At 38.8% G+C, this 26,399-nt stretch overlaps 1 protein-coding gene across 1 annotated transcript in view; it reads right to left on the reverse strand.

The window, feature by feature from the left end:
* The window catches only part of LOC130678893 (zinc finger X-chromosomal protein-like), a 49,210-nt gene extending 35,482 nt beyond the window's left edge, over positions 1–13,728 (reverse strand). Inside the window, exon 1 of the mRNA XM_057496200.1 lies at positions 13,647–13,728. The gene's annotated coding sequence lies outside the window, so the exon portion shown is untranslated. The remainder of the gene's footprint in view (positions 1–13,646) is intronic.
* Between the last annotated feature and the right edge of the window lie 12,671 nt (positions 13,729–26,399).

The raw sequence follows: 26,399 nt of genomic DNA on the forward strand, positions 1-26,399 counted from the left end.
TAAACAGAATCAAAAATGAGAATGGAAAAATCAATACGGACACCACGGAAATACAAAGAATTATTAGAAAATACTATGAAAATCTATTTGCTAACAAACTGGACGACCAAGAAGAGACCACATTTTAGAAAAATACAGCCTTCCAAGGCTGACCCAGAAAGAAACAGAAAATCTGAATAGAACAATCACCAGCAACGAAATTGAACTGGTAATCAATAAACTACCTAAGAACAGAACCCCATGGACCAGATGGCTTCACTGCTGAATTTTATCAAACATTTAGTGATAAATTAATACCCATCCACCTTAAGGTTTTCCAAAGTAGAAGAGGAGGGAATTCTTCCAAACTCATTCTGTGAGGCAAGCATCAGCCTAATAACAAAACCAGGCAAACATACCACACACACACACACACACAAAAAAATACAGACCAATATCCCTGATGAACTTAGATGTAAAACTACTCAACAAAATGTTAGCAAACTGAACTAAAAACCACATCAAAAAGATCATTTATCATAATCAAGTAGGATTTACTCCAGGGATGCAAGGATGGTACAATACTAGAAAACCCAACATCATCCACCCCATCACAAAAAGGACAAAAACCACATGATCATCTCCATAGATGCTGAAAAAGCATTGGAAAGAGTACATTGATTTATGAAAAATACTCAACAAAATGGGTAGAGAGGGCAAGTACCTCAACATAATAAAGACCATATATGACAAACCCACAGCCAATAACATACTTAACAAAGAGAAGCTGAAAGCCTTTCCTTTAAGTTCAGGAATAAGACAAGGATGCTGTCTCCACTTTTATTCAACTAGCCATGGCAATCAGACAACACAAAAAAATAAAAGGCATCCAGATTGGTAAGAAAGAAGAAAAATTATCAGTTTGCAGATTACATGATATTGTGCATAAAAAAACATAAAGAATCCACTCCAAAACTATTAGATATAATATCTGAATTCGGCAAAGTTGCAGGATACAAAATTAATACACAAAAATCTGTTACATTTCTATACTCTTACGATGAATTAGCAGAAAGAGAAATCAGTAAAATAACTCCATTCACAATTGCATCAGAAAGAACAAAATACCTAGGAGAGGAGGAGCCAACATGGCGGCATGAGAAGGGCAGCAGGAATCTCCTCCCAAAACCATATATATTTTTGAAAACACAACAAATACAACTATTCCTAAAAGAGAGACCAGAAAATACAGTACAATAGCCAGGCTACATCTACACCTGCAAGAACCCAGTGCCTCATGAAGGGGGTAAGATACAAGCCGCGGCCTGGCGGGACCCAGGTTTGCCCCCCACCCAGAGGACTGGAGTTGGAGCAGGGAGGGAGTGGGAGCCCAGGACTGCTAAATACCCAGTCCTAGTCATCCACACCAGGAGCGCAGACACAGTGTGTGGTGTGCTGGATACTAGGGAAACGGAACAGTAAAACATGCAAGGGGGTTCCCACAGCAGGCTCCCCTGGGACAAAAGAAAAGCGAGTGCTTTTTGAAAGTATTAAAGGGACAGCGGCCTCACAGCTGGACGGAAGTGTCCCAGCATACTCAGCACAGCAGCTGGGAATCCAGGGAAACTCTGGGTGCCTTAACTCCCTGGGCAGCAGCACAGCTCTGATGCCCCTCACAGTGGTAAACAGCCTCCCGCACATTCCCCTTCTGGCTTGGCCCCGCCTGATAAACAGCCTCCCCGCACATCCCCCTCTGGCTTGGCCCCACCGTAGCAGAGCAGGAACCTCCATTGGCCACGCCCAAAGCACCCACGCAGAGCACCCTCCACAGCTGCCCAGGCCAGACTCAGAGGTCCGGTCGGTGTGCAGCTGCACAGCACACGCCACTAGGGGTCGCGGTTATCACAGGAAGGGAAGGCAACAGGCAACTAGGAAGGGACTTTGCTCTTCCAGCTGACACATGCACTAACTGCCTACGACTACCTCTATTGCCATGAGTAGGGAGAAGAATTTGATATAGACAAGAATGACCCAGACATCCCCTGAGAGGGAAACTGGGGAGATAGATTTAACCAATCTTCCTGAAAAAGAATTCAAAATAAAGGTCATAAACATGCCAATAGAGCTGCAGAGATAAATGCAAGAGCTAATGTATAAAGTTGGGAGAGACAATACAGAAATAAAACAATCTCTGGAAGGACTTAAAAGCAGAATGGATGATGTGCAAGAGGCTGTTAATGGAATAGAAATCAGAATACAGGAACGCAGAGAACATGATGCAGAGAGAGATAAAAGGATCTCCAGGAATGAAAGAATATTAAGAGAACAGTGTGACCATTCCAAATGAAACAATATCTTCATTATGGAGGTACCAGAACAATGAGAGAAAAAGTGTTAGAAACTGTATATGAAGAAATAACTGCTGAAAACTTTTTTTCACAGGGAGGAAAAAGATATTCCATGCAAACAACAAGGAGAAAAAAGCAGGTGTTGCAGTACTACTATGAGATTAAAAATAGACGTCAAAACAAAGAAAGTAACAAGAGATAAAGAAGGACATTATATAATGATAAAGGGCTCAGGCCAACAAGAGGATATAACCATTATAAATACATATGCACCCAATACAGGAGCACCAACATATGTGAAACAAGTACTAACAGAATTAAATGAGGAAATAGAATGCAATGCATTCATTTTAGGAGACTTCAATACACCACTTACTCCAAAGGACAGATCCAACAGACAGAAAATAAGCAAGGACACAGAGGCACTGAACAACACACTAGAACAGATGGATCTAACAGACATCTACAGAACTCCACACTCAAATGCAGCAGGATACACATTCTTCTCAAGCACACATGAAATTCTCCAGAATAGACCACATAACAAGGCAAAAAAAAGAGCCTCAGTAAATTCAAAAAGATTGAAATTCTACCAACAAACTTTTCAGACCACAAAGAAATAAAATTATAACTAAATTGTACAAAGAAAGCAAAAAGACCCACAAACATATGAAAGCTTAACACGCTCCTAAATAATCAATGGCCCAATGACCAAAATAGAGATCAAGCAATATATGGAAACAAATGACAACAACAACACAAAGCCCTAACTTCTGTGGGATGCCCCAATAGCAGTTTTAAGAGGAAAATATACAGCAATCCAGGCATATTTTAAGAAAGAAAGAACAAACTCAAATGAACAGTCTAAAGTCACAATTATCAAAATTGGAAAAAGATGAACAAATGAGGCCTAAGTCAGCAGAAGGAGAAACATTATAAAGATCAGAGAAGAAATTGAGAATAAAATTGAGAAGAATAAAACAGAGAAGAAAATTGAGAAGAAAACAAAACAGAGAATAAAATTGAGAAGAATAAAACAATAGAAAAAAAATTCAATGAAACCAATAGCTGGTTCTTTGAAAATACACAAAACAGATAAGCCTAGAGAATCAAAACATATCAACAGTATCAGAAACGAGAAAGGAAAAATCACAATGGGCCACACAGTAATACAAAGAATTTTTAGAGAATACTATGAAAACCTATATGCTCACTAGCTGGAAAATCTAGAAGAAATGGACAACTTCCTAGAAAAATACAACCTTCCAAGACTGACGAAGGAAGAGACGCAAAATCTAAAGAGACCAATTAGCAGCAATGAAACTAAACCAGTAATCAAAAAACTACACAAGAGCAAAATGCCCAGACCAGATGGATTTACCATGGAATTTTATCAGACATACAGAGAAGACATAATACCCATTCTCCTTAAAGTTTTCCATAAAATGGAAGAGAAGGGAATACTCCCAAACTCATTCTATGAAGCTAGCATCACCCGAATACCAAAACCAGGCAAAGACCCTACCAAAAAAGAAAATTACAGACTAATATCCAAGAAGAACATAGATGCAAAAATACTCAACAAAATATTAGCAACCAAATTCAAAAATACATCAAGAGGATTGTACACCATGACCAAGTGGGATTCATCACAGGGATGCAAGGATAGTACAACATTCAAAAATCCATCAACATCATCCACCACATAAACAAAAAGGACAAAAATCACATGATCATCCCCAGAGATGCTGAAAAAGCATTCACAAAATTCAACATCCATTCATGATAAAAACTCTCAACAAAATGGGTATACAGGGCCAAGTACCTCAACATAATAAAGGACATATATGATAAAGCCGCAGCCAAAATCATAATGAACAGTGAGAAGCTGAAAGCTTTTCCTTTAAGATTGGGAACAAGACAGGGATGCCCACTCTCCCGACTGTTATTATTCAACATAGTACTGGAGGTCCTAACCACAGCAATCAGACAAATAAAAGAAATACAGGGAATCCAGATTGGTAAAGAAGAAGTCAAACTGTCACTACTTGCAGATGACATGATATTTACATAAAAACCATAAAGAATCCATTCCAAAATTACTAGAACTAATATCTGAATTCAGCAATGTTGCAGGATACACAATCTGTGGTATCCTATACGCTAACAATTAACTAACAGAAAGAGAAATCAGAAAAACAATTCCATTCACAATTGCATCAAAAAGAATAAAATACCTAGGAATAAACCTAACCAAGGAAGTGAAAAACGTATACCCTGAAAACTAAAAGACACGCTTTAGAGAAATTGAAGTGGCACTAATAAATGGAAACTCTTCCCATGCTCTTGGCTAGGAAGCACTAATACTGCCAAAATGGCCATCCTGCCTAAAGCAATCTACAGATTTAATGTAATCCCTAATAAATTATCAACAGCATTCTTCAATGAACTGGAACAAATAGTTCAAAAATTATGGAACCATCTAAGATTCCGAACTGCCAAAGCAATCGTGAGAAGGAAGAATAAAGTAGGGGGATCTTGCTCCCCAACTTCAAGCTCTACTACAAAGCCACAGTAATCAAGACAATTTGGTACTGGCACAAGAACAGAGCCACAGACCAGTGGAACAGAATAGAGACTCCAGACATTAACCCAAACATATATGGTCAATTAATATACGATTAAGGAGCCATGGACCTGACAGCATCTTCAACAGTTGGTGTTGGCAAAACTGGACAGCTACATGTAAGAGAATGAAACTGGATCACTGTCTAACCCCATACACAAAAGTAAATTAGAAATGGATCAAAGACCTGAATGTAAGTCATGAAACCATAAAACTCTTAGAAAAAAACATAGGCAAAAATCTCATGGACATAAACATGAGTGACTTCTTCATCAACATATCTCCCCAGGAGATATCACTTCACACCAGTAAAGATCACCACCATCCAAAAGACAAACAACAACAAATGTTGGCGAGGTTGTGGAGAAAGGGGAACCCTCCTACACTGCTGGTGGGAATGTAAATTAGTTCAACCATTGTGGAAAGCAATATGGAGGTTCCTCGAAAAGCTCAAAATAGAAATACCATTTGACCCAGGAGTTCACTTCTAGAAATTTACCCTAAGAATACAGCAGCCCAGTTTGAAAAAGACAGATGCACCCCTATGTTTATCACAGCACTATTTACAGTAGCCAAGAAATGGAAGCAACCTAAGTGTCCATCAGTAGATGAATGGATAAAGATTTGGTACATATAGACTATGGAATATTATTCAGCCATAAGAAAAAATATCCTGCCATTTGCAACAACATGGATGGAGTTAGAGTGTATTATGCTCAGTGAAATAAACCAGGCAGAGAAAGACAAGTATCAAATGATTTAACTCATATGTGGAATATTATAACAAAGAAAAAACTGAGGAAACAAAACAACAGCAGAATCACAGAACCCAAGAATGGACTAACAGTTACCAAAAGGTAAGGTACTGGGGAGGATGGGTGGGAAGGGAGGGATAAGTATGGGGGAAAGGGGGGCATTACAATTAGCATGTACAATGTAGGGATGCGGGGGGCAGGGGAAAGCAGTACAATACAGAGAAGACAAGTAGTGATTCTATAGCATCTTACTACACTGACAGACAATGACCGTAATGGCATGTGTGATGGGGAATTGATAATGTGGAGTCTAGTAACCATAATGTTGCTCAGGTTATTGTAAATTAATGATTCTCCCTCCCAAAAAAAATCCACCCTACAACTACTAGAAATATAACTGAATTCAGGAAAGTTGTAGGATATAAAATCAACACAGAGAAATCTGTGGCATTCCTATTTACTAATGATGAACTAGCATAAAGAGAAATCAGGAAAACAGTTCCATTTACAATTGCATCGAAAAGAATAAAATACCTCAAAATAAACTAACCAAGGATGTGAAAAACCTGTACTTTGAAAATTACAAGACACTCATGAGAGAAATAAAAGAAGATACCAGCCACAGGGCATAAATATGCAAAGAAGTAAAAAGCTAACCTTTTCAAACAATAAGGCTTCTCTCTCACTTACCAACTTCACATTTCCCTGTATGGCCCCAGAAGATGACTGGTTAGCCAGAGACGGGTAAGATTCCTCAAGGGAGGAACAACCTAAGACAGGCACAGTCACAGGGGGCCATCTGGTGAGAAAATGGGGAGCAGCAGAGGTGAGGCTTAGAACCTCCCCCCTCATGTTCTGAGAGAAATCTTCTGCATACGTGGATGTTTATTGCCCTCGTCTAGCTCGGATTAACACATAGTCTACAGGCACACACCTGATCATCTACATTTGCTCTCTTACAACACTAAACTCTGTTTTCTACCTTTATCTCGTATCTACCTACCACTTCAGCATTTTATTAAAAATAATAATAATAGAGAAATGTGGTATCCACATATAAATCAAGTTTAAAAATCAAATGAATATTCATATTTGAACTGTGTATAGTTCATAATGCATGAGCAAAACCGAAAGCTTCTGTGATGCCTGCCCTTGCACTGTTCACCATGTAACTTATTCACTATGTAAGAATTTGTTCTCCATGTAAGAACTTGTTCGTTATGCATCAGAAGATTGGAGACTGACGAAAATTAGGCTTGGGGTGGATTAATGATTGTGCATTGAGTATTGACCCCCCTATACAGAAATTTATTGTGGTTAACAACTATTTGATCAATAAATATGAGAGATGCCCTCACTATATATATATATATATATTATATATATATATATATATATATATATAAACACACTTCCAATTGTAAAATAAATAAGTAACCGGGATGTAATGTATAGCATAAGGAATATAGTCAAAATATTGTAACAACTTGGTATGGTGATACCTGGTACCTAGAATTATCATGTATATAAATGTTGAATCACTGTGTTGTACACCTGAAACTAATGTAATGCAATACTGTTGTCAACTACCCTTCAATAAAAAAAAAAAAAAGATACCAATAAATGGAAACACCACCCATGCTCATTGGTGGGAAGAATTAATATTTTCAAAATGGCCATCCTGCCTAAATCAATCTACAGATTCAATACAATCCCTATCAAAATACCAACAGCATTCTTCAATGAACTAGGGAAAATTGTTCTAAAATTCATATGGAACCACAAACAACCCTTTATAGCCAAAGCAATTCTGAGAAGGAAGAAAAAAGCTGGGGGGATTACACTCCCTGACTTCACACTGTACTACAAAGCGACAGTAATCAAGACAATTTGGTACTGGCTCAAGAATAGACCCACAGACATATGGAATTGAATAGAGAGTGCAGATATAAATCCAAGCATATATCATCAATTAATTATGATAAAGGAACCATGAATATAGAATGGGGAAATGCCCACCTCTTTGACAACTGATAATGGCAAAACTGGAAAGCTAATGAAAGAGAACAAAAGTGGATTATTGTCTGACAGCATACACAGAAGTAAACTCAAAATGGTAAACCATTTTAAAAGTAAACTCCTCAGGATTGGTGCACATGATGTATGTGGGGTCACAGGGAAGACAATGTAGCTCAGAGAAGAAAATAGAACTCTGTGGCATCTTACTACACTGATGGACAATGACTGCAAAGGGGTATGGAGGAGAACTCAATAATGGTGAATGTAATACCCATATTCTATTTCTTGTGAAACCTTCACAAGAGTATTTCTTAATGACACCTTAAAAAAAAAAGTAACCTCCTCAAGCAAGGGAAACAAAAGCAAAAATGAACAAATGGGACTACATCAAACTAAAAAGCTTCTGTACAGCAAAAGACACCATCAGCAGAACAAAAGGCATCCCACAGCATGGAAGAATTCCATAAATGACATAGCCAATAAGGGGTTAACACCCAAAATATATAAAGAGCTCATAGGCCTCAACACCCAAAAAGCAAATAACCTTTTTAAAAAATGGGTGAAGGATATGAACAGACACTTCTCTAAAGAAGAAATTCAGATGGCCAACAGACACATGAAAAGATGCTCCACATTGCTAATCATCAGGGAAATGCAAATTAAAACCACAATGAGGTATCACCTCACACCAGTTAGGATGCCCATATCCAAAAGAAACAACAAATGCTGGGGAGGATGTGAAGAAAGGGAACCCTCCTACACGGTTGGTGGGAATGTAAATTAGTTCAACCACAATGGAAAGCAATACGGAAATTCCTCAAAAAAACTAAAAATAGAAATACGATTTGACCCAGGAATTCTACTCCTAGGAATTTACCGATACAAAACAAGATCCCAGATTCAAAAAGACATATGCACTCCTATGTTTATTGCAGCACTATTTACAATAGCCAAGATGTGGAAGCAACCTAAGTGTCCTTCAGTAGATCAATGGATAAAGAAGATGTGGTATATATACACAATGGAGTAATATTCAGCCATAAGAAAACAAATCCTACCATTTGCAATAACATGGATGGAGCCAGAGGGTATTACACTCAGTGAAAAAAGCCAGGTGGAGAAAGACAAGTACCAAATGATTTCACTCATTTGTAGTGTATTAGAATAAAGCAAAACTGAAGGAACAAAAGTAGCAGACTCACAGACTCCCAAGAAGGGACTGGCGGTTATCAAAGGGGAGGGTTGGGGGATGGTGGGCGGGAGGAATGGTGGGATTGAGGGACATTATGCTTGGCACATACGGTGTGGGGGTGTCACAGGGAAGACAGTGTAGCATATAGGAGACAAGACTGTGGCATCTTACTACTCTTACAGTGACTGCAGTGGGGTGGGATAGGGGGACTTGATAATACAATAAAATGTAATGACCACAATGTTGGAGGAGGAAATTATTCCTCAACCTCCATTTTGACCTAGTGCCTTAATACCATGAATGTAGTACTCCTTAATGCTTACATCCTGTGTCAAAAACACTGAATATATTTAGCTGCTTAGTTTCAACTGGAACGCTATTCAACTATAAAGATCTCTGCATTCAATCATTTAAATTTATTTTGGAAATAATACCCTATGCCAGCTCATTCTGCTAGTGAACAAACTGTCTCTTCAACTATAACCTTCAAAGTTTAGATGAGACTAACTATAAACCTACTTTAAGAATGTAATAGATGTAATGCTAAATTTAAAATGTCTACATTGCTCTGTATGACAGAGAAGAAAGAATGAGCCTGGGATAATGAGAGTCATTAACAGAAAGAAATCAAACAAAGGAATTTTTTTAGGGACTCCATGAAGAAACATATTTTCTGTAAGTATTACTAGGCACCAGCTAAGAGTCAGGCAATTTTATTTAAGCCACAGTGAGTATGGTGTAACAAAAAGATACCACAATATAGTTCAACCATTGTGGAAAGCAGTATGGAGGTTCCTCAAAACAGTCAAAATACGAATACCATTTGACCCAGGAATTCCACTTCTAGGAATTTACCCTAAGAATGCAGTAACCCAGTTTGAAAAAGACATATGCACCCCTATGTTTATCACAGCACTACTTACAACAGCCAAGAAATGGAAGCAACCTAATTGTCTTATCAGTAGATGAATGGATAAAGATGATGTGATACATATACACAACGGAATATTATTCAGCCATAAGAAGATAACAAATCCTACCATTTGCAACAACATGGATGGAGCTAGAGGGTATTAGCTCAGTAAAATAGGCCAGGTGGAAAAAGACAAGGGTCAAATGATTTCACTCATCTATGGAGTATAAGAACAAAGAAAAAAACTGAAGGAAAAAAACAGCATCAGACTCACAGAACCCAAGAATGGACTAACAGTTACCAAAGGGAAGGGTCTGGGGAGGATGGGAGGGAAGGGAGGGACAAGGGGGAATAAGGGGCATTACAATTGGCAGACATAATGTGGGGGGGTGTGGGGGGCACTGGGAGGGCTGTACAACACAGAGAAGACAAGTAGTGATTCTAGAGCATCTTACTACGCTGATGGACAGTGACTGTAATGGGGTATGCGGGGGGGAGGGGGTCTTGATGAAGGGAGGAGTCTAGTAAACATGATATTGCTCATGTAATTGTAGATTAATGATGAAAAAAAAAAAAGACACCACAATAAAGTTGTTCAGCAAACAGTTGAAAATCCCAGATAAGAAATTTAGATAAGGAAGTCGGCGGGCATAATTAAGAACAGTGAGACCAAGGAAGAAGATTAGAGAAGAGAGGACAGAGAACTGATCTCAAGAGGAGAGCCACTTTCAGTTCACTAAAAGAGGAACCACAGCAGAGAAGACAGAATTTCTGAAACACAAAACATTTTTATGTGACACACCAATTAATATTTTATGGAGCAGTTTTGTAATTACAGAAATACGAAATTTAGAAGTAGGTGGCATAAAAAGAAACAACAGGACTGTTGAAAGCAAAGACAAAACAGATGAGAATTTTGTTAAAAACAGCAAACATAAAAATATTTATAAGGAGAGAAAAATGAGCCAGGAAGGGGTCAGGGTAGAACACAGGCACAGCAGCTGAGCTTGGAAGGCAGGCATTCTTCCAGCAGTAAAATAAAAATCAAGCAAGCCTAGGAAGAAATAGGGGAAAATGTTACATTGAAAAAATCAAGTGTTTAAGTAAGAAAGCCAGCTCTCTTTCTCAGTTGAGTAAAAGAATAAGTAATCGATGGGGTTAAGGGGCTTCAAAGACTGGGTTTGAGGAGTTTAAGAGACTAAAAGATTTGTAATTGGCAGTGTACACAAATACAAGTGCAAAGAATGCCAGAGGGAAAGCATTCATAAAAAGCACTGCATATTTTTCAAATAAAGGGAAACTGCATTTGACAAATACACAAAGATTAGCAACATCTAATTTATCAGTTGGCTATTAAAGTACTTTACCATTTAGTTTTCCAGACTATTAAAGTCTACCCCTTCAAGCAAAAAAAAAAACTCATATTTAACCATTTCTGATGTAAATGCTTTAAAATTACAGTACCTGTCTTCTCAATTATACACTTGAGTCTAATCTTACTCTTGAACATCCATTGTTGCTGTATTGGAACATCTGCTGCTGCTGTACTGGCGGCATACAATTCTATCTTCTTTAGAACTCTTCTCTGTCTTTCCCAGCTGTCAAGATATAAAGCAACTACTTCTACAGTTTATTTTTACCTTTATCACCTCAACCACTAGCTTGCATTAGCAACTTGCTTCTGATCTCTCCTGCAGTCCAGTTTCTCAAACTTTTCTAAACATGGCCCTGAATGGTAGAGACAATCTCTCTTACGGAACATAGTGCTTGACCTGTTGCAGTCTAGAATAATATTTAGGAAACAAGCACCACACATTTTCTCAAACTTCTGCATCTAGTGCATTCATTTAATAACCAAATTTGAGTGTTAAACCTTGACTTAATGAAGAATAAAAAAAATTATTTTTATGAGGGGAAAGTAGGTTTGCATAAGGCCATCTAAAGGTCAGCATGTTTTGGAATTAACTCTTCTAACCTGCTTTTCCAGCTGACTTCCTATATTATTATTGTAATTTTCGACGGTGGATAAATTTTTGTTCATTTAAGGAAATACATTATTTTCAAGGAAAATATATTTGGTGAGAGAATTTAGGATATGAAAAAAGAGCAGCTGTTGGAGGGATTAATCATTTAAAAAGTACCAACACTCGAATTTTTGTAGTAATGAAAGATTAATCAATTTACTACTGACCCTCATTATTTCTCAACTTTGAAACTTTTCCAATGGTCCAGGCCACTACTGCTAATGAATACAGAGTTTCACAATTTACCTTTGTTTAAGCCAGAATTTCCATGTCCCTACCTATACTACATGCCACCAAACTCTAAACATTCACTATTCTCACCATTTAAAAGTCCTTGGTCCTCTTGCCCGCCTCCACCCAACAAAGTCCTATCCATACTTCAGTAAGTAGTAACACTGCCAAAACGTCAACTACTTCAAGATAATCCAAATGCAGACTTCGCATTCCTATGAAGCCTTAGTGAAATTCTTGCAGCCATCAGGTGCATTTTAAGAACCTTTGCAAAAATCTTTCTCAGGACAGAGCATCTCTTGCACTGGGCTCGGAATTAACCAACAAAGTTGAACACTATGCAATCTACAGTACTGTAAGGGATGTCACTGTAATGACTTTCCAAATAAGAGAGAAAATCTAATAGCAACAGGTACATGAACCTGTAAATAACGCATCACATTTAGTTGGATTTAGTTGGAAACCAGTAAGAAAACCCTTTCCATCTTTTACTCAATAAAACAGCATAATCACTGATTTTTTAACGCAGCTAAATAATTTTTTCTAAAGAAAAAGTCTTTAAATTTTCATTCCTCTGCTCTTTCAAACTCTCAAAATGAACTTTTTTCTATTGGACAAAAGACTTAATAAGCACTTTTTCCCTTCAAATTCAATTTTACTATTCAGACACTGGGTAGAGCAATTGTTTTAAAACAACTGCCTGGAGGATACCCTAACAGACATTTATGACTGCGTAAGTAAAATGAAATATCTGAATTCCATATGCCCTGGTGAGGCCAGGTCCCCTTTCCACCATCTGTCCAATCCTATGGAAAGCACCGGGGAAAGCACGGCACAGCGAGAGCTGCTCCAGCTAAAGCGCAGCCAAGAGCAACCAATTATAACTGTCAAGAAAGGTGGCGCTGGGGCCAAGGCACTAAGTCCCAATGCCGATTATGGCGGCGATACCATGACCGCCGTAGGGACCGAGCACACCCAATTCGCGCTCACATGCTGCAGCCGGAACCTTCCGAGTCCGTCAGAACCATCGCCGCCACCGCCGCCCGCTTTCCGAACCGGCCTCACAGGCTATAGCGGAATTTACTCATCAAACGCCGCTTGAAGATGGTTCCCCCTCCCACTGCACCAGCAGCAGGCGTAAATCTGCCACCATTTTGTCTCCCGTCCCTCTCAACGCCCCATAACCCCCGTGAATATTTACACAGCGAAAATAGGCCCAGCAGGCCTGCGGCCTTCACCTCACGCCTGCAGCCCTAGCCTCCGTTCTAGGCCTCGCCCCCGCGCGGTACCCCGAGACGGCTGCGGTGCCGATCCGGAAACCTCCGGCGCATCCTAAGCCATTGGCATGTCCTTCCCTAGCCCCCGCTTGATAACGGAGAGCGCCGCCGCCACCGCTCGGGGCAAACGGGCTTCTCCCCAGGCCTCACTGCGGCCTCTTTGAGGCCTGCTCGCACCCTGCGCCGCACCGCCCGGCCTAGCGCGGAAGGGCGTCTCGCAGACCCCAACCAGGCCACCCACTAACGCTAGGCCCTGCGGGCGCGGCGGCGCCTCGGACTCACCAGTCCCGGTACCGGGGATCGGCAACGGTGGCAGCTCCTGCAGGCCGCTCTTTCTCTGGAGGTCTGGGCCGGGCTCCGGCTGGTGGGTGGGCGGAGGGAGGGAGGAGGGGCCGAGCTCGGAACTGACAAAAGCGGCCCGGCTCCCGGACTTGGGCCTGCCGTCAGTACGTCACGTCACCGCCCGGGAGAAAGACACAGAAAAATGCGGAAGAGTAAACACCCGCTCCTCCTCACGCGATATACACACACATACACGCACCCCGCCCGGTGGGTCTTTCCGTGCCTCGTGCCAGCGCCACTTACGTCCTGTGACCCGCGACCCACTGGCCTCGCTGAGGCGGGGTCTCTGACAACTCTCTTTCCTTTTCCGCGCGCCGCTGCAGTCGCCTGGGCGGTAAAGCCCGACGGGGGCTGCAGTCTACCGACCTCGCAGTCCAGGTCTAGCGCGGCCGAACCCATCGTCTGTCTTGAGCCTTATCCGCACCCAGGCACTACCCAGTCTTACAACTCCCCTGAGTCTCCGTGATCCTCCTGGCCGAAGTCTTTTGCCTGAGCTGTTACCAAGCCCGCAGACACCCTCCCAAATAAATATGTTCTCTTCATCCTGGTGGCTATGGAGAAAAATTTAACAATCTTTGCCGACCCCTGCCTTCGCGTAGAGAAAAAATTGTATTTGAAATTTTATTTTAAAAGGCTTGGCAGTCTAAATGTGTGCATGGGCAAGGGGGAGATGGGCTGTGCTAAAGCAACCACACATTTTTACTTCTAAAAATCGGACATCATTTGAAACTAATGCGAGAAAGGATTACACATTAACATTTTTTTAATGTTACTGTATTTATAGCATGTGTTTCAGAAGGTGGGAGCCTATGAAATCTAACTCTTGTGTAACTTTAACAAAAAAATGAGTTTTTTAATTTCCATATTTCAAATTAAATACAAAAAATGGTACAATTTTGGGTGGATTTGCTATTTTTTTTACAGATCATTTAAATAGCCCTAAAATAGAAAGACACTTAAGAGGGGAGGAAATAATGTTAGATTGAACAGACATTTATCAACTCAAAAACATTCAATTTTCCTTTTCATTACTTCAAATTTCTAGGCTATCTTGGCAAAATTGGACAGCTACATACAAGAGAATGAAAGTGGATCATTGTATAACCCCATACACAAAAGTAAACTCAAAATGGATCAGAGACCTGAATGAAAGTCATGAAACCATAAAACTCTTAGAAGAAAACATGGGCAAAAATCTATTTAAATATAAATATGAGCAACTTTTTCCTGAACCCATCTGCTCAGGCCAGGGAAACAAAATAAAAAATGAATAGATGGGACTACATCATGCTAAAAAGACATCATCAGTAGAACAAAAAGGCATCCTACAGTATGGGAGAATGTATTTATAAACAACTTGTCCAACAAGGGGTAACATCCAAAATATAAAAAGAACTCACATCCCTGAAAACCCAAAAAGCAAATAACCCAGTTAAAAAATGGGCGCACAATATGAACAGACACTTCTCTAAAGAAGAAATTCAGATGGCCAACAGACCCATGAAAAGATGCTCCACATCGCTAATCATCAGAGAAATGCAAATTAAAACCACAATGCAGTATCACCTCACACCAGTAAGGATGGCCACCATCCAAAAGACAAACAACAACAAATGTTGGCAAGGATGTGGAGAAAGGGGGACCCTCCCACACTGCTGATAAGAATGTAAATTAGTTCAACCAATGTGGAAGGTAATATGGAGTTTTGTCAAAAAACTCAAAATAGAAATACCATTCAACACAGTAATTCCAACCGAGTAAATTCCAGGAATTTAACCAAAGAAATCTGTAACTTGAAAAGATATATGCACCCCTATCTTTATTGTTTCATTATTTAAAATTACCAATATATGGAAGCAACCTAAGTACCCATCAATAAATGAATGGAAAAGAAGATGTGGTACATATTCACAATGGAATATTATTCAGCCATAAAAAGAAAGAAACCTTGCCATTTGTGACAAAATTGACGGACATACAGGGTACTAAGCTAAGTAAATTAAGCCAGGCAGAGAAAGATTACTTCAGTTATCTGTGGAATTAAATAAAAAACAAAACACAATAAATAAAGCAGTAGACTCCACTGAGAAATTCCTCCATGGCAGAGGGATGGGTGGATAAAATAGCTGAAGGAGAGATAAAGAGGCACAAAACCTCAATCATTAATATAAGTTTGTCATGGGGATGAAAGAACAGCATAGAGAATATAGTCAATAGTTCTGTGAAATCTTTTTTTGAATTACAATTTTTTATTAAGGTATTATGGATATACACTCTTATGAACGTATCACATGAAAAAAAGGTGGTTACTACATTCACCCATATTATTGAGTCCCCCACCATATCCCACTGCTGTAACTATACATTAGTAAGATGCCCCAGAATTACTAGTCTTTTCTATGCTACACTGTCTTCCCCATGATCCCCCACAACATGTGTACTAATCATAATATTCCTCAATTCCCTTCTCAATCCCTCCCCATTCACTCTTCCCAGCCCCTTCTCTTGGTAACCAATAGACCCTTCTTGGAGTTTGTGACTTCGCTGCTGTTTTGTTCCTTCAGTTTTGCTTGTGGTTATGAGGGAAATTATTTGGTACTTGTCTTTCTCCCCCTGGCTTATTTCACTAAGCATAATAACCTCTAGCTGCATCCATGTTGCTACAAATGGCAGGATTTGTTTCTTTCTTATGGCTGAATAATATTCCATTGTGTATATGTACCACATCTTCTTTATCCATTCATCTGCTGATGGACACTTAGGTTGCCTCCATATCATGGCTACTGTAAATAGTGCTGCAATAAACATAGAGGTGCATGTCTTTTGAACCTGGTAAGTTGTCTTTTCTGGGTAAATACCTAGGATTGAATTCCTGGGTCAAATGGTATTTATATTTTTAGTTTTTTGACAAAACTCCATATTGCTTTCCACAGTACTTGAACGAATTTACATACCCACCAACAGTATAGGAGGGGTCACCTTTCTCCTCATTCTTACCAGCATTTGTTCTTAGATTTTCAGTACTGGCCATCCTAATTCATGTGAGGTGATTTTAATTTGGTTTTAATTTGCATTTCCCTGTTAATTAGCGATGTGGAGCATCTTTTCATGTGCCTCTTGGTCATGTGAATTTTTTCTTTGGAGGCATGTCTGTTCATATCCTCCACCGATTTTTTAATTGGGTTATTTGCTTTTTGATTGTTGAGGCCTGTGAGTTCTTTATATATTTTGGATGTTAAACTGTTGTCGAATATGTCATTTACCAATATATTTTCCCATACTGTAGGATGCTTTTTTGGTATGCTGATAGTGTCCTTTACTGTACAGAAGCTTTTTAATTTGATGTAGACCCATTTGTTCATATTTGCTTTTGCTTCCCTTGCCCAAGGAGATGTGTTCAGGAAAAAGTTGCTCATGTTTATATTCAACATGTTTTTGCATATATTGTCTTCTAAGGGTTTTATAGTTTCATGATTTACATTAAGATATTTGATCCATTTCAACTTTACTTTTGTGTATAGGGTTAGACAATAATCCAATTTCATTCTCTTGCACATAGATGTCCTGTTTTACCAATACCAGTTGTTGAAGAGGCAGTTATTTCCCCATTTTATGTCTATGGCTCCTTTGTCATATATTAATTGACCATATATGTTTCGATTTATATCTGAACTCTCTAGTTTGTTTCATTGGTCTATGGATCTGTTCTTGTGCCAGTACCAAATTGTCTTGATTACTATCGCTTTGTAGTAAAGCGTGAACTTGGGGAGCATAAACCCCCAGCTTTATTCTTCCTTCTCAGGATTTCTTTGGCTATTCAGGGTCTTTTGTGGTTTCATGTGAATTTTAGAACTACTTGTTCCAGTTCATTGAAGAATGCTGTTGGTATTTTTATAGGGATTGCATTGAATCTGTAGATTGCTTTAGGCAGGGTGGCCATTTTGACAGTATTCATTCTTCCTATCCATGAGCATGGTATGTGTTTCCATTTATTTGTATCTTCCTTAAATTTCCCTCATGAGTGTCTCTTGTCATTTCCAGGGTATAGGTCTTTCACATCCTTGGTTAGGTTTAATCCTAGGTATTTAATTTTTTTGATGCAACTGTGAATGGAATTGTTTTCCTGATTTCTCTTTATACTAGTTCATCATTACTACATAGGAATGCCACAGATTTCTGTGTGTTGATTTTATACCTTGCAACTTTACTTAATTCAGTTACAGTTCTAGTAGTTTTAGGGTGGATTCTTTAGAGATATTTTTGTACAATGTCATGTCATCAGCAAACAGTGACACTTTAACTTCTTCCTTGCCAATGTGGATGCCTTTTATTTCTTTTTGTTGTCTGATTGCTGTGGCTATGACCTCCAGTACTGTGTTGAGTTAAGTGGGGAGAGTGGGCACCCTTGTCTCATTGCCAAAAAACTGAAAGCTTTTTGCTGTTAAGTACAACGCTGGCTTTGGGTTTGTCATATATGGTCTTTGTTTTGTTAAGGTACTTGCCCTCTGTACTCATTTTGTTGAGTTTTTTTCATGAATGGATGTTGAATTTTGTTGAATGCTTTTTTGCCATCTATGGAGATGATCATAATTTTGTCCTTTTTGTTGATGTGGTGGATGATGTTGACAGATTTTCTAAGGTTGTATCATTTTTGCATCCCTGGAATAGATCCTACTTGATCATGATGGATGATCTTTTTGATGTATTTTTGAATTCAGTTTGCTAATATTTTGTTGAGTATTTTTACATCTATGTTCATCAAGGATAGTAGTCTGTAATTTTCTTTTTATGTCGTTTATTTGCATGGTTTTGGTATTAGAGTGATGCTGTTCTTGTAGAATGAGTTTGAAAGTATTCCCTCCTCTTCTACTTTTTGCAAAACTTTATGGTGAGTGGGTATTTTCTCTAAAGTTTTGATAAAATTCAGTGGTGAAGCCATCTGGTCTTGGGGTTTTACTTGTAGGTAGTTTTTGATTACCAATCAATTTCATTGCTAGTAATTGGCTTGTTAGGATTTTTGTTTCTTCCTAGGTCAGCCTTAGAAGGTTATATTGTTCTAGAAAGTTGTCCTTTTCTTCCAGGTTATCCAGTTTATTAGTATATACCTTTTCATAGTATTCTCTTCTAATTCTTTGTATTTCTGCGCTGTCTGTAATGATTTTTCCATTCACACTTCTGATTCTGTCTGTGTGTGTAGACTGTCTTTTTTTCTTGATAAGTTTGGTTAGAGGTTTATTTATTTTGTTTATTTTTGCAAAGAACCAGCTCCTTGTTCCACTGATTATTTCTATTGTTTTATTTTTCTCGATTTTATTTCTGCTCTGATCTTTGTTATGTCCCTCTTGCTACTGACTTTGGGCCTCATTTGTTCTAATTTTTCTAGTGCCATTATTTATGAGTTTAGACTGTTCATATGGGATTGTTCTTATTCCCTGAGGTAGGCCTTCATTGCAATATACTTCCCTCTTAGATAGCCTTCACTGCATCCCATAGATTTTGCATTGTTGAATTGTTGCCATATGTCTCCATACATTGCTTGATCTCTGTTTTTATTTGGTCTTTGATACATTGATTATTTAGGAGCCTGTTGTTAAGCCTCCACGTGTTTGTGGGCATTTTCATTTCCTTTGCATAATTTATTTCTAGTTTCATACCTTTGTAGTCTCAGAAGCTGGTTGATACAATTTCAATCTTTTTGAAGTCTCTTTTTGTGGCCTAGTGTATGATCTATTCTTGAAAACGTTCCATGTGCACATGCCAAGAATGTGTGTCCTGCTGCTTCTGGGTGGAGTGTTCTGTAGGTGTTTGTTAGGTCCATGTGCACTAATGTGTGGTTCAGTGCCTCTGTCTCCTTACTTATTTCCTGTCTGGTTAGCCTGTCCTTTGGAGTGAGTGGAGTGTTGAAGTATCTTAAAATGAATGCATTATATTCTATTTTCTTCTTTATTCCTGTATTTGTTTCACATATGTAGGTGGTCCTGTGTTGGGTGCATAGATATTTCTAATGGTTATATCCTCTTGTTGGACTGACCCCTTTATCATTATGTAATGTCCTTATTTGTCTCTTGTGACTTTCTTTGTTTTGAAGCCTATTGTGTCTCATACAAGTGCTGCAAACTCCTGTTTTTCTCTCCATATTAGTTGCATGAAATATCTTTTTCCATCCCTTCACTGAAAATTCTGAGGCCTCTAGAGATTTAAGTTTGACAGAATTAAAAGTGGCTATCAACAGGAGCAAAGATGGTGGCATGAGTAGAGCAGTGGAAGTCTCCTCCCAAAACAATATATATTTTTGAAAATACAAGAAATACAACTATCCCTAAAAGAGAGACCATAAGATACAGCACAACACTCAGGCTACATCCACAACTGTGAGAACCAAGCACCTCACGAAGGAGGTAAGATACAAGCCGCGGCCCGGGGGGACCCAAGTGCGTCCCTCACCACAGCTCCCAGTGGGAGGAGAGGAGTCAGAGCGGGGAGGGAGACGGAGCCCAGGACTGCTAAATACCCAGCCCTAGTCATCCGCACTGGAAGCACAGACACACATGTGCATGGGGTGCTGGATACTAGGGAAACGGGATAGTAAAATCTGGGAGTGGGTCCCCATAACTGGCAGCCCTGGGACAAAGAAAAGTGAGTGCTTTTTGAAAGTCTTAAAGGGACAGGGACCCCACAGCTGGATGGAAGCATCCTGGGACTCTTAGCCCAGCACCTGAGAATCCCAGGGAGCTCCGGGTGCTCAAACCTCCTGGGTGGCAGCTCAGTTCAGAGGACCCTCATGGCGATACACAGCCTCCCACACATTTCCCCTCCAATGCAGCTCTGCCATATTGGAGCAGCAGACTGACGCTGGCCACACCCACAGCAGCAGGGCGGAGCTGCTTCTTTCACAGTGGCCAGGCAAGAATTAGAAACCCCATCTGCATGCAGCTGCCCAGCACAAGCCACGAGGGGTCGCTGTTCTCCCAGGATAGGAAGGCCACAACCAGCAAGAACGGATGTTCTCTCAGTCAACTCCGCACAACTACAACTATTGCCATGAAAAGGCAAAAGAATTTGATCCAGACCAGAATCACACAGACATCCTCCCCTGAGGAGAAATCTGGGGAGATAGACCTAACCAATTTCCCTGAAAAAGAATAGGAAAAATAAAGGAAATAAAGGAAAAACCATGTTAATGGATCTTCAGAGAAATATGCAAGAGCTAAGGGATGAAGTCTTCTTCTATCACCAGACTTCTCAACAGAAACCCAACAGGCCAGAAGAGAATGGCATGACATATTTAATGCACTGAAACAAAAGGGCCTTGAAGCAAGAATACTGTATTCAGCACGACTATCATTTAAATATAAAGGAGGGATTAAACAATTCCCAAACAAGCAAAAGTTGAGGGAATTTGCCTTCAACTAACCACCTCTACAGGGTATTTTAGAGGGAATCCTCTAGATGGGAGCACTCCTAAGGCTAAACAGATGTCACTAGAGAAAATAAAATCACAGCAAAGAAAGCAGCCAACCAATTACTAACTAAAGGCAAAAAATAAAATCAACTACAAACAAAAGCAGTTAAAGGACACACAAAAGAGCACAGAATAAACAGCCAACATATAAAGAATGGAGAAGAATAGAGGAGGAGGAAAAAGAAGGGAGAGAAATAAAGAATCACCAGACAGCGTTTATAACTGCTCAATAAGCGAGTTAAGTTAGACAGTACAATACTAAAGGAACTAATGTTGAACTTTTGGTAACCATGAATCTAAAGCCTACAATGGCAATAAGTACATATCTCTCAATAATCACCCTAAATGTAAATGGACTGAATGCACCAATCAAAAGATACAGTGTAATAGAATGGATAAAAAAGCAAATCCCATTTATATGCTGCTAATAAGAAACTCACCTCAAACCCAAAGATGTGCACAGACTAAAAGTCACAGGATAGAAAAAGATATTCCATGCAAACAACAGGGAGAAAAACGCGGGTGTTGCAATACTAGTATCACACAAAATAGACTTCAAAACAAAGTAACAAGAGATAAAGAAGAACATTACATAATGATAAAGGAGTCAATCCAACAAGAGGATATAACTATTAGAAATATATATGTACCCAACACAGGAGCACCAGCATATGTGAAACAAATACTAACAGAACTCAAGGAGGAAATAGAATGCAATGCATTCATCGTAGGAGAGTTCAACACAACACTCACTCCAAAGGACAGATCCACCAGACAGAAAATAAGGACACAGAGGCACTGAACAACACTCTAGAACAGATGGACCTAAATGACATCTAAAGAACTCCACATCCAAAAGCAGCAGGATACACATTCTTCTCAAGTGCACATGGAGCATTCTCCAGAATAGATCACATACAAGGCAAAAAGAAGAGCCTCAGTAAATTTAAAAAGATTGAAATTCTACAAACCAACAAACTTTTCAGACCACAAAGGTGTAAAACTATAACTAAATTGTACAAAGAAAGCAAAAAGGCCCCCAAACACATGGAGGCTTAACAACATGCTCCTAAATAATCAATGGATCAATGAACAAACTAAAATAAAGAGCAAGCAATATATGGAAACAAATGACAACAACACAAAGCCCCAACTTCTGTGGGATGCAGCAAAAGCAGTATTAAGAGGAAAGTATATAGCAATCCAGGCATATATAAAGAAGGAAGAACAATCCCAAATCAATAGTCTAATGTCACAATTATCAAAATTGGAAAAAGAAAAACAAATGAGGCCTAAAGTCAGCATAAGGAGGGAAATAATATAGATCAGAGAAGAAATAAATAAGATTAGGAAGAATAAAACAATAGAAAAAAAATCAATGAAACCAAGAAGTGGTTCTTTGAGAAAATCAACAAAATAGATAAGCCTCTAGTCAGTCTTATTAAGAGAAAAAGAAAATCAACACATATCAACAGAATCAGAAATGAGAAAGGGAAAATCATAATGGAACCTATAGAAATACAAAGACTTTTTAGAGAGTATTATGAAAACCTATATGCTAACAAGCTGGGAAACCTAGAAGAAATGGACAACTTCTTAGAAAAATACAACCTTTCAAGACTGACCAAGGAAAAAACACAAAATCTAAACAGACCAAATATGAGCAAAGAAATTGAAGCAATAATCAAAAAACAACCCAAGAACAAAACCCCCAGGTCAGATGGATTTACCTCGGAATTTAATCAGACATACAGAGAAGACATAATACCCATTCTCCTTAAAGTTTTCCAAAAAATAGAAGAGGAGGGAATACTCCCAAACTCATTCTATGAAGCCAACATCACCCTAATACCAAAACCAGGCAAAGAACCCACCAAAAAAGAAAACAACAGACCAATATCCCTGATGAAAATAGATGCAAAAATATTTAACAAAATATTAGCAAACCGAATTCAAAAACACATTAGGAGGATCATACACCATGACCAAGAGGGATTCATCCCGGGGATGCAAGGATGGTACAACATTCGAAAATCCATCAACATCATCCACCACGTCAACAAAAAGAAGGACAAAAACCACATGATCATCTCCATAGATGCTGAAAAAGCATTCAACAAAACTCAACATCCATTCATGATAAAAACTCTCAACAAAATGGGTATAGAGGGCAAGTACCTCAACATAATAAAGGCCATATATGATAAACCCACAGCCAACATCATACTGAACAGTAAGAAGCTGAAAGCTTTTCCTCTGAGATCGGGAACTAGACAGGGATGCCCACTCTCCCCACTGTTATTCAACATAGTACTGGAGGTTCTAGCCACAGCAATCAGACAAAACAAAGAAATACAAGAAGTCCAAATTGGTAAAGAAGAAGTTAAACTGTCACTATTTGCAGATGACATGATATTGTACATAAAAACCCTAAAGACTCCACTCCAAAACTACTAGAACTGATATTGGAATACAGCAAAGTTGCAGGATACAAAATTAACATACAGAAATCTGTGGCATTACTATACACTAACAATGAACTAATAGATAGAGCATTCAAGAAAGCAATTCCCTTCACAACTGCATCAAAAAGAATAAAATTACTAGGAATAAACCTAAGAAAGAATGTGAAAGACCCATACCCTGAAAACTACATGACACTCTTAAGAGAAATTAAAGAGGACACTAGCAAATGGAAACTCATCCCATGCTCTTGGCTGGGAAGAATTAATATCGTCAAAATGGCCATCCTGCCCAAAGGAATATATAGATTGGATGCAATCCCTATCAAATTACCAACAACATTCTTCAACAAACTGGAACAAATAATTTAAAAATTCATATGGAAACACCAAAGACCCCAAGTAGCAAAAGCAAACCTGAGAAGGAAGAATAAAGTGAAGGGGATCTCACTCCCCAACTTCAAGCTCTACTACAAAGCCACAGTAATCAAGACAATTTGGTACTGGCACAAGAACAGATCTACAGACCAGTGGAACAGAATAGAGACTCCAGACATTAACCCAAACATATGTGGTTAATTAATATACAATAAAGGAGCCATGGACATACAGTGGGGAAATGACAGTCTCTTCAACAGACGGTGCTGGCAAAACTGGACAGCTATATGTAGGAGAATGAAACTGGATCATTGTCTAACCCCATACACAAAAGTAAATTTGAAATGGATCAAATACCTGAATGTAAGTCATGAAACCATAAAACTCCTAAGAAAATACACAATCAAAAATCTCTTCGACATAAACATGAGTGACTTCTTCATGAACATATCTCCCCAGGTGAGGGAAACAAAAGCAAAAATGAACAAGTGGGACTACATCAAGCCAAAAAGCTTCTGTACAGCAAAGGACACCATCAATAGAACAAAAAGGTATCCTTCAGTATGGGAGAATATATTCATAAATGACAGATCCAATAAAGGGTTGACATCCAAAATATATAAAGAGCTCATGCAACTCAAGAAATAAAAAGCAAATAATCCAATTAAAAAATGGGCAGAGTAGCTTAACAGACAGTTCTCCAAAGAAGAAATTCAGATGGCCAACAGACACATGAAAAGATGCTCCACATCACTAGTCATCAGAGAAATGCAAATTAAAACCACAATGAGATACCACCTCACACCAGTAAGGATCACCACCATTCGAAAGACAAACAACAACAAAGGTTGGTGAGGTTGTGGAGAAAGGGGAACCCTCCTACCCTGCTGGTGGGAATGTAAATTAGTTCAACCATTGTGGAAAGCAGTATGAAGGTTCCTCAAAATGGTCAAAATATGAATACCATTTGGCCCAGGAATTGCAGTTCTAGGAATTTACCCTAAGAATGCAGCAGCCCAGTTTGTAAAAGACAGATGCACCCCTTTGTTTAACGCAGCACTATTTACAATACCCAAGAAATGGAAGCAACCTAAGTGGCCATCAGTAGATGAATGAATAAAGAAGATGTGGTTCATATACACAATGGAATATTATTCAGCCATAAGAAGAAAACAAATCCTACCATTTGCAACAACATGGATGGAGCTAGAGGGAATGATGCTCAGTGAAATAAGCCCTGCAGGGAAAGACAAGTACCAAATGATTTCACTTATATGTTGAGTAAAAGAACAAAGAAAAAGTGAAGGAACAAAACAGCAGCAGAATCACAGAACCCAAGAATGGACTAACAGTTACCAAAGGGAAAGGGACTGGGGAGGATGGGTGGGAAGGGAGGGATAAGGGCTGGGAAAAAGAAAGGGGGCATTACGATTATTATGTATAACATAGGGGGGTTGCATGGGAGGGCTGTGAAACACAGAGAATACAAGTAGTGATTCTGCAGCATCTTACTATGCTGATGGACAGTGACTGTAATGGGGTTTGTGTGTGGGGGGACTTGGTGAAGGGGAGAGCATAGTAAACATTTTGTTCTTTACGTAATTGTATATTAATGATAAAAAAATTAGTAGACTAAATTATAGTCATATATAAAATACTAAATGGACCAATCTGTTATTAGGAAATTCTTTTCAGGAAGGTTGGACTAACAGATGTAAGGAATTAAAATCAAGTTCAAGTTTGTATTTCATTTGCCCTTTATTCCACTTAAAATGACAGATGGTTTAAATATTAACCCTATTAATAAAACATTTGCATATCAAAAAAAGAGTGGCTACCAAGCAATAATAAAAACCATGACACTGTTAAGAAAACTGTTTAAGGATGAAGAAAAGGGTACGGTGCTATAATATTTTGTTAATAATTCAGAGCTTCATAATACATTAGAATACCATTCAGGCAAATATTACAACTTATAATAATATAAATAATATAATAAATCTAATGTTTTTGCCCCTCAACAATCTCAGCAATAGCCCAAGATATATTAGGTATCATTTTAAAAAGACAGTTTTCCTGATGATTATATATAGAGAGAGAATCTTAGTAAGACTTATAAAAGGAAGATACATTTTTAAGAGAATTATATTAGGAGAAGCATTGCCAGTTCAGATAGAAAGTGAAAAGAGTCAGTACAAAATGAAAAGAATTGTTTGGAGCCACAAATTTCTATAGTCAGTAAGTGGCTGGGAAAAACTACTTAGTCGCAAACCAGGCTACTGTTCATAGAAGGAAGAAAAATTGATATAACAGAAACAGGGAACCCAGAGGGTAGTGTTCCACAGCAGCTCCATCCAGGGAGTTCTCTGCCTGCTCACCAGGTGAAGCACT

This window comes from Manis pentadactyla, chromosome Y (assembly GCF_030020395.1).
Source record: "Manis pentadactyla isolate mManPen7 chromosome Y, mManPen7.hap1, whole genome shotgun sequence".
NCBI classification, from domain to species: domain Eukaryota; kingdom Metazoa; phylum Chordata; class Mammalia; order Pholidota; family Manidae; genus Manis; species Manis pentadactyla.